Raw genomic sequence first — 12,368 nt, 5'->3', positions numbered from 1 at the left:
ATGATAGTTCTAGAAACGTTGCGTCATAGTAGTCATGTGACTCGCTGACGCAACAATATCTAGATACAACAGTTTTACCAACGGTTTATTACAAAGTTTGAGAGTCTTGTCTGTAATTTATTATCTATAGTACTAGCAATGTCTTATTCAAGTACTTCACACTCTATAGTTCTTTTTCAAATTCTCAGGTTTGATCAACTAAATAGCAGCTGGCCAGAGAAGTAAAATAAAACAAAGTTAATATCTGTCTATATATTTTGTTATTGTTAATTTATGTTACTTTGCATGTAATGTTTTTGATAAAAGAAATGAAGACAACATGTAGTATACTCAATAAAATATCTTCCTTCATCGAATCATTAATTTTTAGCAAAAATATTTTATTGGGAATTCTGATTTTTATTTTATTTTTTGTACAAAAGACTTATAGTGTTCAATGAAAGCTAACCAAATTTTGTATCGGACGATGTATCGATACAATCGTATAAAGGCTTCACGATATGATACTTGTAGCGTATCGCCACACCTTAAGTAACTACTTTACAAAGTACGTTACTTCAATAAACGTTTACTCCAGCCACGTTCATTTGTCAGCCTAATTTCATAAATACTTTTGAATATAAACTCCAAAACTAATGTAGGTCTGAATTTAAATACAACGTTTTCAATATAAACTGCAAGAAGTGTGCCTAATTATAAAATTTCCTTTCAAAGCTAATCGATCGATAAAAAACTAATTCACAAAGTAACTAAATAGACTTTATAACTGATTGTCTAATATTGAACTGAAACACTTACTGGATTCTCAACTTCAATCTTCACATCCAATTAATCGTATTTATAATGTACACTCGTTTCCTCAAATCCTACGAAATTTCTAGATTATTATATCATCGTAAGCTTTCTGGGTATTCTACAATTACTCTTATGAATTTTCTAGATCTGATGTCATTATCATGATTAGTACCCTCCTCTAGCAAATAACTCAATTATAGTATTGAAAATATAGCTTAAAACAATATAATGAAAAGAGTTTACACTATACTGCTACTCTGATACATATAAATATATTGCAAATTTAATTACCTTTCTGATCAGTCACTAAATATATCAAACTATATATTTTACAATAACATCGCATAACACAAACATCAAGAACAAATTGAAAACAAAGTTTACAAATAATTGATAAATATAATATTTGGTACAGTGAAAATCAGTAAGATTGTAGCTTTACACAATGAAACTAAGTCATTCAGTAAAGTCTTGCTCTTGAAATGCTCTCCTTTTGGTGATTTTGGGAAACAAAATTGATATTTAAAAATTTTCTCCACTCTTCCTCAATTCGAGTATTGTTTATAATTATTATTCAGATACATTTTAGTATTGTTTATAAATTTCTTTGAAGGTGTTTGGCATGTAGTTATGACATCCTTTTAAAATTGATGTACATAGGTTGTAAACATGCACTAATTTTTTCCTTAGATAGAGATTATGTACCACAACTTCTACCCCATAGAAACTTGACAGTTTGACTCTGTATCTATATCTACTCTTCGGTGAGAAGTTAGATCATCTTAAAGAGTGACACAAATACTTGTTCAAGTTAGTATGAGTTGGGGGCTCTCTCCGTTGTATATTTCATTTGAAATAGCCACTGAAGTAAGTAATCTAAGGACTGTGGGATAATGCGTTAAGACAGTGGTCTGACTTGAAAGTGTAGTATTAAATTATTGGGTGTACCTGAATACCACAGACAAATTATGAAGTTACATTTTGGCGCCGTGACCAAGGAATTTATTTTCTCTAGAATTTATTTTAACATGCATTTTTTTTCTGTTTTAATCTAGTGCTTTGGCATTTTACAATTATTTAATGTTAAAGGGCACTTTCTAAGATCACTTGGAACCTACAGTGGAGAAGATAAAACTGTTTGTGAAATAAGTCATCGATCCAAGAACTAGAAGAGGCACTCTCTTATATCAATTCATTCTCGGGACTAAGAACACCCAGATTGCTTTTACACAACCTCTAATGGCTACTTCTCATGGTTTGGATCATGGGATGGCAGAGAAGGGTCGTGGTAACGTCAAGTAGACTGAATGCTCCGAGATTTATTAGGTAGATCTCTATGGGACACCGAGGTGTTGGTTTTAGTCACCTGTGATCAAGAGGAGTGATGAGATACTTACACTGGATAAAGTATGATGTAAAATGGAGTTAATCATTAGCCTTCCTGGCCAGTGAGGCATACTGGTGATACATCAAGACCATGTACAGTGACTAAAGTCTGTAAATTATGAGAATGATGCATTTTACTACATATATCATTCTAAACAAGACTCTTTTGTAGGGCATCATATTAAACACAAGTCTGTGGACTTCTTGAAGAAGATGGGGATCTCCTTCAAATATACACAGCCTTTTAACTGCACATTGGTCAAGAAGCTAATAACATGTATCTAGCTGGACCATTTAAATACAGAGGTGGTGATGTAAAACAGGAAACTCACCAGTGCTCAAGAGGACAGATAAGTAGGATACCATTTCTTCAAGCAAGATTTTGCTTGGAATGGTTGAATACAGGGGGCAAGTGGTTTAATGCCTGATGCTGAGTCAAGGCTGCCCTATGCTCAATGCCTTAGAAGACTTGGATGAAGAGCAACTCAAATACTGGAACAAAGTTTTCAATGTGTTGTGCTACATATTTGACCCTGTAAAGAACAGAACATTCCATGGAACTAAAGTTCAAAGTTTGAAAACAAGGGCCCTTGAAAACTGTCTGCTTAAGAAGTGTGTATTGGAATGCATTCCTGAGCATGTCTCCTGTAGACTATGATGACATATTGAATGATAAGATTATAGATAGGCTGCTGAACAAGCCCAATGATACCAAATAAGTCTGAGAGACATTTCATCTTATAAAGAGGCATTTCCCGTGGTTATGTGATTCAAAGTATTCATGTTGAATCATGTACTGGATCAGAGAAAAACCAGCAGTAGTAGAATCTGCAGTTTTGTAATCAACTCAATAACAGTCCTCGAGGGCCCCAAGAACAAGTATTGGATAACAGCTGTACCAACAGGTGCCATAAGCACCATTGTTTGTATAACCACTTTTATTTACTATGGGCCAAAAGGGCTTCCCAGACCCAGTTGTTGTGGCTGTGCTTCAAATGTAGCCATAGAAGGACTTCTGAAGATGCAAAGAGTGTGGAGAAAGAAGCCTCTTCTTTAAATGTGGTTTACCTGGTCACTGGTTGTGAGAATGTCTTTATCCTATTGCCAAATAGGACCAATACACACGGTAGCATTTAACCTGGCATTGCAACAGATGCAGAAAGGCCAACAAAGAGGTATTTCTGTAGTTTAAACTAACAGAACTAAGTTGGACTAGCTCGAGGTCGCTATCTTTAGAACTTTGTTTTTACTGACATATAGACATACAATAATAATCTTTACTGGCGTTGTATTTTCATTAACACCAATAAAAACATCTGAATCAAAAGTGCATTACAAAATAGACAGTTTTGTGTATTTACATTTCTTTAGGTGTTAGCTACTTTTTATAGTCATACATGGACACAACCATGAACTCAGTGCTTACGATGTTCTGTGTGCAGAAAATGGAGATTATTCAACAGTTTTTTGCACTTCTTTGTTGAGGTTCGTCTTTAAAGATCGGTAAAAATCGAAAACAGGAAATATGATAAAGTTATGATGAGAGTAGGGATATGTACTTGAAACTAACTGGAAAACCACAGAGCAATAAAAGGTATAGTATCTTTTATTTTGATAAAAATCACCGAAATATTTTGCTATTTATGGAGAGTATTAAAATGTATAACTTTTTAACAGGCTGTTCATAAATTTACAAATGCTTGAAAATCCTGCTCTAGCCATTATCATTGACAATTGCAGCAGTCAGCTATAATACAACTTTGTTGCAGCTAGTGCAGAGACTCATGGACTGGACATCATCTGATATATGTTAGTAACAATAAGTAGGTGAGATATTGAATTTATAATGTATACTGGAGCAGCCAAAATAGAAACTTGTTCAACCTTGCCATGTATCAGGCACTTCAAGGAAAGCTTCTACTTCAGCTGGTTAACACGAACTTCATTCTGATAAATGGCAAGAAGACAGATGTGAGTGGAGAGGTATTTTTCACTTCATCTGGAAAATGTTGTGTGCTAGGCAAAGGATGTTGTCTCTCATCTAAGTTCAGTTACACATGTATAGCAAATAAACTACAGTCCTGCCTGCCTGACTGGGCTCAAGAACAGTGGGTGGCACACACAAATATGTTGAGAGAAAGGTAATGATACTACCTAATGTTCAAGTGTTCCATAACATACTACAGATGCAGCCTAGTGCATTATCACTATCTCCTGTGATGTTAGAACTAAAGCATGAAACACACATTATCTTCTTAATGGATATCAGACTGCACTTGTTCATGCAGTAATTTGTCCATGTGCCGGTGCTTTACCAGTGCTATTCTATAACTGTAATGGTCATTGGCACAGTAACAAAGGACGAAGTAGTGTAAATAATCTGAGTAGCTAGTGTCACAGCTACTGTATCATTTCAAGAACAGATGAGCAACTTTCAGAGCATTTGAAATCTCTTTGAGGATTACAAACAATTTGAACTCAATACTTACATGAAATCAGGAATTGCTCAGGAAGTATGCTGATGTGTTCATAGGACCAGATGGCCTACTGGAGTAGATAAAATCACACATCATCCCATAGGTGATGTGCATCTGATAAAACAATCACTGTGTAGCTTCCTTGGAGCACCAGGATCATGAAACTGAATTGGTATTGAAGTGTTCTCTAGTGGTGATTGTCAGGAAGAAGAAACAAATGCCACAGTTCTGTATGGATTTTAGACGAGTGAATGTGGTAATATACGTTCGCACCTTTCCTTTACCATGTACAGATGAATGTCTAGATGCACTGGAAGATACCTGCCTGTTAGTTTAATATACTAGATCTTGCTTCTGACTACTGCCAAGTTTAATAGATGAAAAGAGTAGACTTAAGACTACGTTCAGCACTTGAAAAAGATTGTACAAATTCTATACCATGCCATTCAAACTGTGATATGCACTTGACACGTTTGGGAAGATAATGGAATTTATACTCAAAGGACTGCAAGGGGATACATGTTTATGGCACATTAGTCTTTGGTCGCATATTTCAAACCATTGCTAAAAACCTGAGAATAGTAATCCAGTGTAATGACGATGCAGACTTAAAAATAAAAGCAGGAAAGTGCTCACTGAGTTTCTCAGTCATAAAGTGGGTATGGGCGAAGTACCTACTGCTGCTGTAAAAATTACAATGATCAAAAATAGTTCCAACCTGAGACAAAGTTAAAGGTCTGTACCTTCTTATGTTTCATGTTATTGTATCAATGGTGTGTGTCCAATTTCTTCAAGATAGTCACACCGTGCAGTGGCTAAGGCTGCTACATTTTTAATGTGAACACAGGAATGTTAAGACATATTCCTGTAAAAACACTCGTGCTGACTTATGTCAAGACTGTCTGTTTATCTTGAATACAGATACCAGTGGTTGTGTAACTGTTATAGTTTTGTTACAGATACAAGAAAGTATGGAACAATAAATCACGTATATGAATCATATGCTAACTGCTCCTGAATGTTGATATAGTATGAAGATGAAAAACTGCTTGCAGTAGTAGTATTTGTAAAGCATTACCCCCACTGCTTGCATGGTAAGGAGTTCGCCATTCGAGTGGACCACACATCAGTGAAATGACTAATAAACTTAAAAATCTGGAAGGTATGATTATGTGCTAAAAGACGATGCCGCAGGAGCAAAACTTCATTCTACGACATGGAAACTCTAATGTATTGTCACCCCAGTCAAAGCCATTGCTGAGCATTCATAATGAATTATACGAGTGACGATGATTCTCTTTATGGATGTACATCACAAATGACCAGTCAGAAACTTCAAGAAACAGAAAAGATCTGGATATAACTTCTTAAGCTGAACAAGGTAAAGTGCAGCTGTTATATAACTTCTTACACTCAGCGAGGTAAAATGCAACTGTCACAAAGTGAAATATTTAGTACTGTCATGCATAATATCTCTGTAGTCAGTTATGAGTGCAAGATATTGTCTAGTGCTCTTGTTAGCACCATCAAAACGTGGTAGGCAACCTGTGATGCAGTTATCTTCAGTGTTCTAAGACTAAAAATACTTCAGAGTTTGCATAATGCTGGGATTGGAGATTGCGAAAAAGAGTCAAACATTGTCGTGTATTTCTGTGAATGAGCAAATAAAAATTTTCTGGCAGTGTTCCCGTAAGGAAATTGAGTAATGGTATATTCAGTATACCACGTGTGCTACCCAAAGGAAAACTGGTTGCATGAAGGAAAATTTCAGCAGAAACTCTAATATTTTCCTCTCAACTGAATTGTCCTAGACACAGCTGATCCTTTGCCTAAAAGTAAGAAAGGTAATGGTATGTGCTGGTTGTTATAAAGTACTTCTCCAACTTGACTGAAGCTTATCCATTGATTGACACGTTAACACAGTCTGTGGCAGTTTTGATGGCTGAGCAATGGATCAAGGAGTTTACTTCAATGGTCAGTTCTTTCACGAGTTATACTATGTGTTAGGTGTAGTAAAAATTCATACTTCACGAATTTTGCAGATACTTGTATCTACCCGACTGATACCAGTGTACCTGAATACTCTGGTATTTTAAGGTCAAACTGACTTTACTTAATAGTAATGGGAGGGGTCCACAGAATAAAAGGAAATTTAATCAGGAACTTTAAGTGTATTTTAATTGTATATGACCCAGTTCTTCATCCACTTTGCATCCATCTCCTGACAGTTATGCTTGAGAAGGTGGATCTGTGGGAGTATAAAGTGGTCAGTGATAGTGAATGGTGGTACCATCAAGTCTTCTTTTGGTTCGATTATCATGGCCTTTTTAGTGGCAGGGGTATGGCTTTCTCAGAAGCAACGGCTCCCTGCATGGTCTCAGTTTGGTGTACTGTCAAAATGGAATTTCTCTTGTTTACTGTGAAGGTTCTTTGGTGTTATCAATAGTGGCATTAGTACAAGCAGTGAAGTCTTCTTAACCAGTTAGATCTGGTCCTTTTCCATAAAATTTTTGGCTGCTGGACTCCCTACTATAGGTAATGGTGCCTATAGAGCATCATCTGTTTTTTCTTCTCTTCTCATAACTCGGCCACCCCTCGAGGAGATCTTAACTCCAGGAAGGAATTCCTCGTCATTGGGATGTATTGGTCCAGATGTAGGCGGCCACACATTTGTTACCTTTGCTTCACTGAATTACACCCTCTCTTCAAAAGGATATATAAAAAGAAAGGTTCCCAATGCCAAAAATACACCATTTCTTCTTTTTAGCTGCCAATATTGTGACAGTTGGCAGTTATGGTTGAACCACTGGAAGGCTTGGATCAATTGGCATATTGATAGATGGATGAAATCACAAAGAAGGATTCCTACTCATTGCCAAGGATTGACTATACTTTGGGTGCTGTTGCTGGACCAAAATGGTTTTTAATGTTGGATCTTAAGAATGGATATTGGCAAGTGCAAGTAGACGAAGAAACTAGAAAGAAGATAGCTAACAGATGTACACGACTGTTTCCATTTAAGTTTAATGCAAGAGTTGTGATTTAGATAGTTATATAGTGAAAATGTTAAATTTGGGTATTTTTAGAAGTGTTTTGTTTGTTTGTTTTGTTTGTTTTTTGGAATTTCGCGCAAAGCTACACGCGGGCTATCTGTGCTAGCCTTCCCTAATTTAGCAGTGTAAGACTAGAGGGAAGGCAGCTAGTCATCACCACCCACCGCCAACTCTTGGGCTACTCTTTTACCAACGAATAGTGGGATTGACCGTCACATTATAACGCCCCCACGGCTGAAAGGGCGAGCATGTTTGGTGGTATGTGGATTCGAACCCGCGACCCTCAGATTGTGAGTCGAGCGCCTTATCCACTTGGCCATGCCAGGCACTTTTTAGAAGTGATAGTTTATCACAGGTTTGTCTACTTAACAGTGTACGAATCATAGCTACTTTTGTGAGACTTTTAATTAAAACAACCAAACCAGTTTTTACAAGGAAATATAACACATTCATCCATTACATTATTTACATGACCAATTTATCACTCTTATCCATAACATCTATAAATAATTATTACATGCTACTACATATTGAAAATGGATGTTGTTTTAAAGTAACGAATCATAGTTAGATTGATAGATAGATGATTGTGAGTTTAGACATAAAGAGCATATAGTGGCGATTTTTAAAGTGAATTATTACAGATTATATTGTAATTACAGAGTAGATAAGAACAATTTATTTTGTTAAATTGTGTTCTAAAGTAACTGAACCAAACCTGTGCGGACTTTGATGTAAACAGGCGATTCTTTAAGGCTCTGGATACAATTGTGGTGATTAGCTATGTAATGAACATTTCTATCTACATTTAGCATATTACTTTAAAACAAGTGCATTGTGTGCTGTTTGTTTATTGTTGAAATGTATCGCTAACAAGTCACAGACACCTATTGTAAAGAATCCGGCTCATCCATACAAAAAAAAAAAACTGACAAAATGGATTGTTGGAATTTGTTGTTACCATTTGGATTATGTAATGCAACTGCTACCTTTTAATGACTAATGGAGTGTGATCTCTCTAAGTTACCCTAGAACTTTGTAATCATCCACTTGGATGATATAATCACACATGGGAAGACCTTTAATAATGCTCATGATGGGCTAAGGCCAGTTTTGTATTGGTTTAGGAAAGAGAACCTTAATTTGAATCCCAAGAACTGTGAATTGATTTGTCATGGGTGAGTTTACTGGGACACATGGTCAGTAGAGAGGATGTGTCTGCAAAAGTAACTAAGATTGAACCTATTGAAAATTGGCCAACACCAAAGAACTTGCATGAAGTAACAGAATTTCTGGGACATAGCTCGTCCTCTATGCAAATTACTTAAAAACTAAATAGCTTTTGCTGAACTGCTGATTGTGAAAAAGCATTCCAAAAACTAGAGAAACAATTATCCAATACTCCAGTAATAGCATACTCAATTCTTGAAAATCCACTCATTTTAAAAATAAATGCCAATGAATTTGCAGTGGAAGCAGTGCATCACAAGTACAACATGTAAAATAACATGTGATTACCTATTAAAGCAATGCCAAAAATGAAGCATAAAAGAGGAATTGTACGTCTCAGAAAGAACTATCAAGTGTTCTTCAAGTCCTTAGTAATTTCCATCAAATATTGAAGGCCATAGACAACATTACATGATCAATTATGTTTGGGAGAAATTTTAGAGTACTATTGGACTTCCCGCACTCACATTTGGAGGACAGTTAGTCAGCAAAGTCATATACAAAATATGCAGAGAGACTAAAGAACACCTTTGATAACTAACATGAATTTACTCGGGAAAGGCTTAAGCCAGATAATAATAAAATTAAAAGTCATTATGATGGTATGGGCTATACAATCCTTGCTACAAGAAAGGATAAATTCTAAAATTGAGCAGGTGTTGGTTATACTGTAAAGAATTAATGATATGGTTTACACAATCCAGCAAGTCAGGGTTTCAAGCCAAAGGTCATCCACTGTTATCGCCCTTAGAAGTACATCAGTGAAAGAACAGTAAACTGTCTAATTTTAGAGAAGAAGTTGCCATTAGAAAGTCAACCTGCTGAAGAGCCCAGGATTCCTGTCGAGAACACTTCCATAACATCACAAAAGATGAAGCCACCAGTAGATTTGCTTGAAACCCTGCATAGAGAGAATTTTCCCGGTCACAGGACAGCATATTATGATAAGGTACAAAAGGTGATCTTATCAGCTGTAATATATATGCACGTTTTTTGAAACAACAGCACTTGACAAGTGGCGTCAAGATACCAACACTGGCCCTGATTTCTGGCTTACATACATCGATGACGTGTTTGGACTATGAAACCACGGTCTTTCTTCTTTTATCCAATTTTTAGACTTTCTAAATTCCATAGTCCCCAACACCCAATTCACCCTGAATCATTCGAATAGGAACAGAGATGTTCTTGACCTTAAGGATCGACAATGACAATAATATACAATCTACCTTGCTTCACAAACCAATTAGAAAACTTCTCTTTCTTAACTTCAACTCCCATCATCCCAAAGCTTCGAAGAAAGGCGCAATTATTGGAGAATTAAACATAATCGATTGCAACTGTGGTGAAAAAACAATGTACGCTCCGAACTTAAATCACTTCTTCTGAGCAACGAATATCCACCTTTTAACATCTAACAAATTTTCAAGAACTATGACGCGCAAGAATCAGCATCGCACTTCCAAAATGAGAAAATACAGATAAACAAGGAGAAAAAAAACGATTTCCAAACATAAACACAAGAAGTTTATTTGTATAATACCTCTAACTGACGAAGCTATCACCAAGAAAATAAAAACTATAATCAGGAAATCTGAACTGCAGATTAAAGTTATAGAACGGCCAGGTCCAACCCTAAAAAGCCAACTTTCAAAATCTCAGTTCACTGCCCTACAATGTAATATAGTCAACTGTCTTATAAAATCATGTTTGCAATCTAAAGATGAGTGTTTTGTTTCTAATGTTGTTTACCAGCTTACATGTAACATCTGTCATCATACGTACATAAGAAAAACAGAAGAATCCTACACACTAGGATAGGTAAACATATTGATGCTCCTTATAAACAAAAACATGAAAGAAGTGCCTTTACAGATCATTTTTAAACTAATCATGGACAAGTAACACCTGACTTGAAACCACCATTCTCCATACAAATCCTCACCAAAGCCATCAAGTACACTGACAGAAAATTCTAAAAACCTCTTCTCATCGAACAACTACAATCACAGAATAATGACAAAGGATGGCATCTATAATTTTAATTACTTTATTTTATTTTTTACTCTATCTTTTTGTTATTTCACTCTGTAACCTTGATAGAACTTTTGTTTGCTACAGGTAGCAGTTAATTATTTCAACAATAAACTTTACTAATTAATAGGTTAAAAGTACACTGTACAAATGCACGTTATAGATTCGAATATGCCCCCAGTGCCACAGCGGCATGTCTACAGACTTACAACGCTAGAAACAGGGTTTCGATATCTGTGGTGGGCAGAGCACAGATAGCCCATTGTGTAACTTTGTGCTTAATTACAAACAAAGATTCAAATATAATTGTCATTTAAACCATTTGAAGCTTTGTACTGTTAGTTTCGGTTTGTGTTTTAGTGAATGTGCCTGAAGAAGCTGTAAAGCGAAACGTTGAGGGTTTAATTAACTATAAACAACATTTTGGTGTTATAAGGTCGTTTATTTCTAGTACTAATAAGCAAGTTTTTAATTTTTGAGTAAGCATACATTAGTTTTCTAAAGTTCTGTTAAACATTATTTCAACAACTGTTTTTGAAGTTAGACCTACAAGTAAATGTATCATGTCATAAACGTCATTCGCTTATCGAAAAAATAAAATAATTCGTTATTGTTACCTAGACTTGACTTTGTATTATTTTTACCAATTAATCCAAAAGAACCCACCCAATGACAAAACATGTTACAACAGTATTTAAGCTATATTTCTATGAATTTCTTATACTTCTGATAACTTTACTTACTCATAAACATTTAAGTTTGATCCAATCGAAATATTATGCACTTTTCCTACAGGAAACAACAGGCGTTTTCTGTTTTCTGTCAGTTATGGTATACCTCTGTTACTCTTATCCTACAATGAAAATTAATTTCCTGCAAATTATTTCAATGTCAAAATTGAAATATCCTCTCATAGGTATTAATAAAATGACATGTACACTGTATGTCCAAATAATATTCAGATCTTAACCTCCAGCTCAAATTTTTGTTTCATGTCACATGTTGCTTTATATAATTGACCCATTCCTGTTATTCAATACTCATAAAGGACTTCTTGTAATGTTTCTATACATGTGCAGAACTACAAACACATATTTGTATATATAAATATATATTTCCTTATACATCTATCTCCTTTACGTGTCGTCACATAACAAATAGCTTACAATAGACTGCCTCTAGTTCCTGCACAAATCATTTTGTAATTTTCAGAAGCTTCAGCTAGATAGCTGTGGTCTAGTAAATTACCGTCATCTAACGACTGTTTAGTTCAAATTCGATGACGAGGAAAACACTTTGAGACTAATAATGGCTGGAGACGGCTTGAATGGGTAATGAAGAAATACTTTAATATAAGTTCAACATAACAGCAAAAGTACAACGTTTCGACAAG

The sequence above is a fragment of the Limulus polyphemus genome, unplaced genomic scaffold (assembly GCF_000517525.1).
Source record: "Limulus polyphemus unplaced genomic scaffold, Limulus_polyphemus-2.1.2 Scaffold4032, whole genome shotgun sequence".
NCBI classification, from domain to species: domain Eukaryota; kingdom Metazoa; phylum Arthropoda; class Merostomata; order Xiphosura; family Limulidae; genus Limulus; species Limulus polyphemus.
This window is presented reverse-complemented; position numbering follows the sequence as displayed.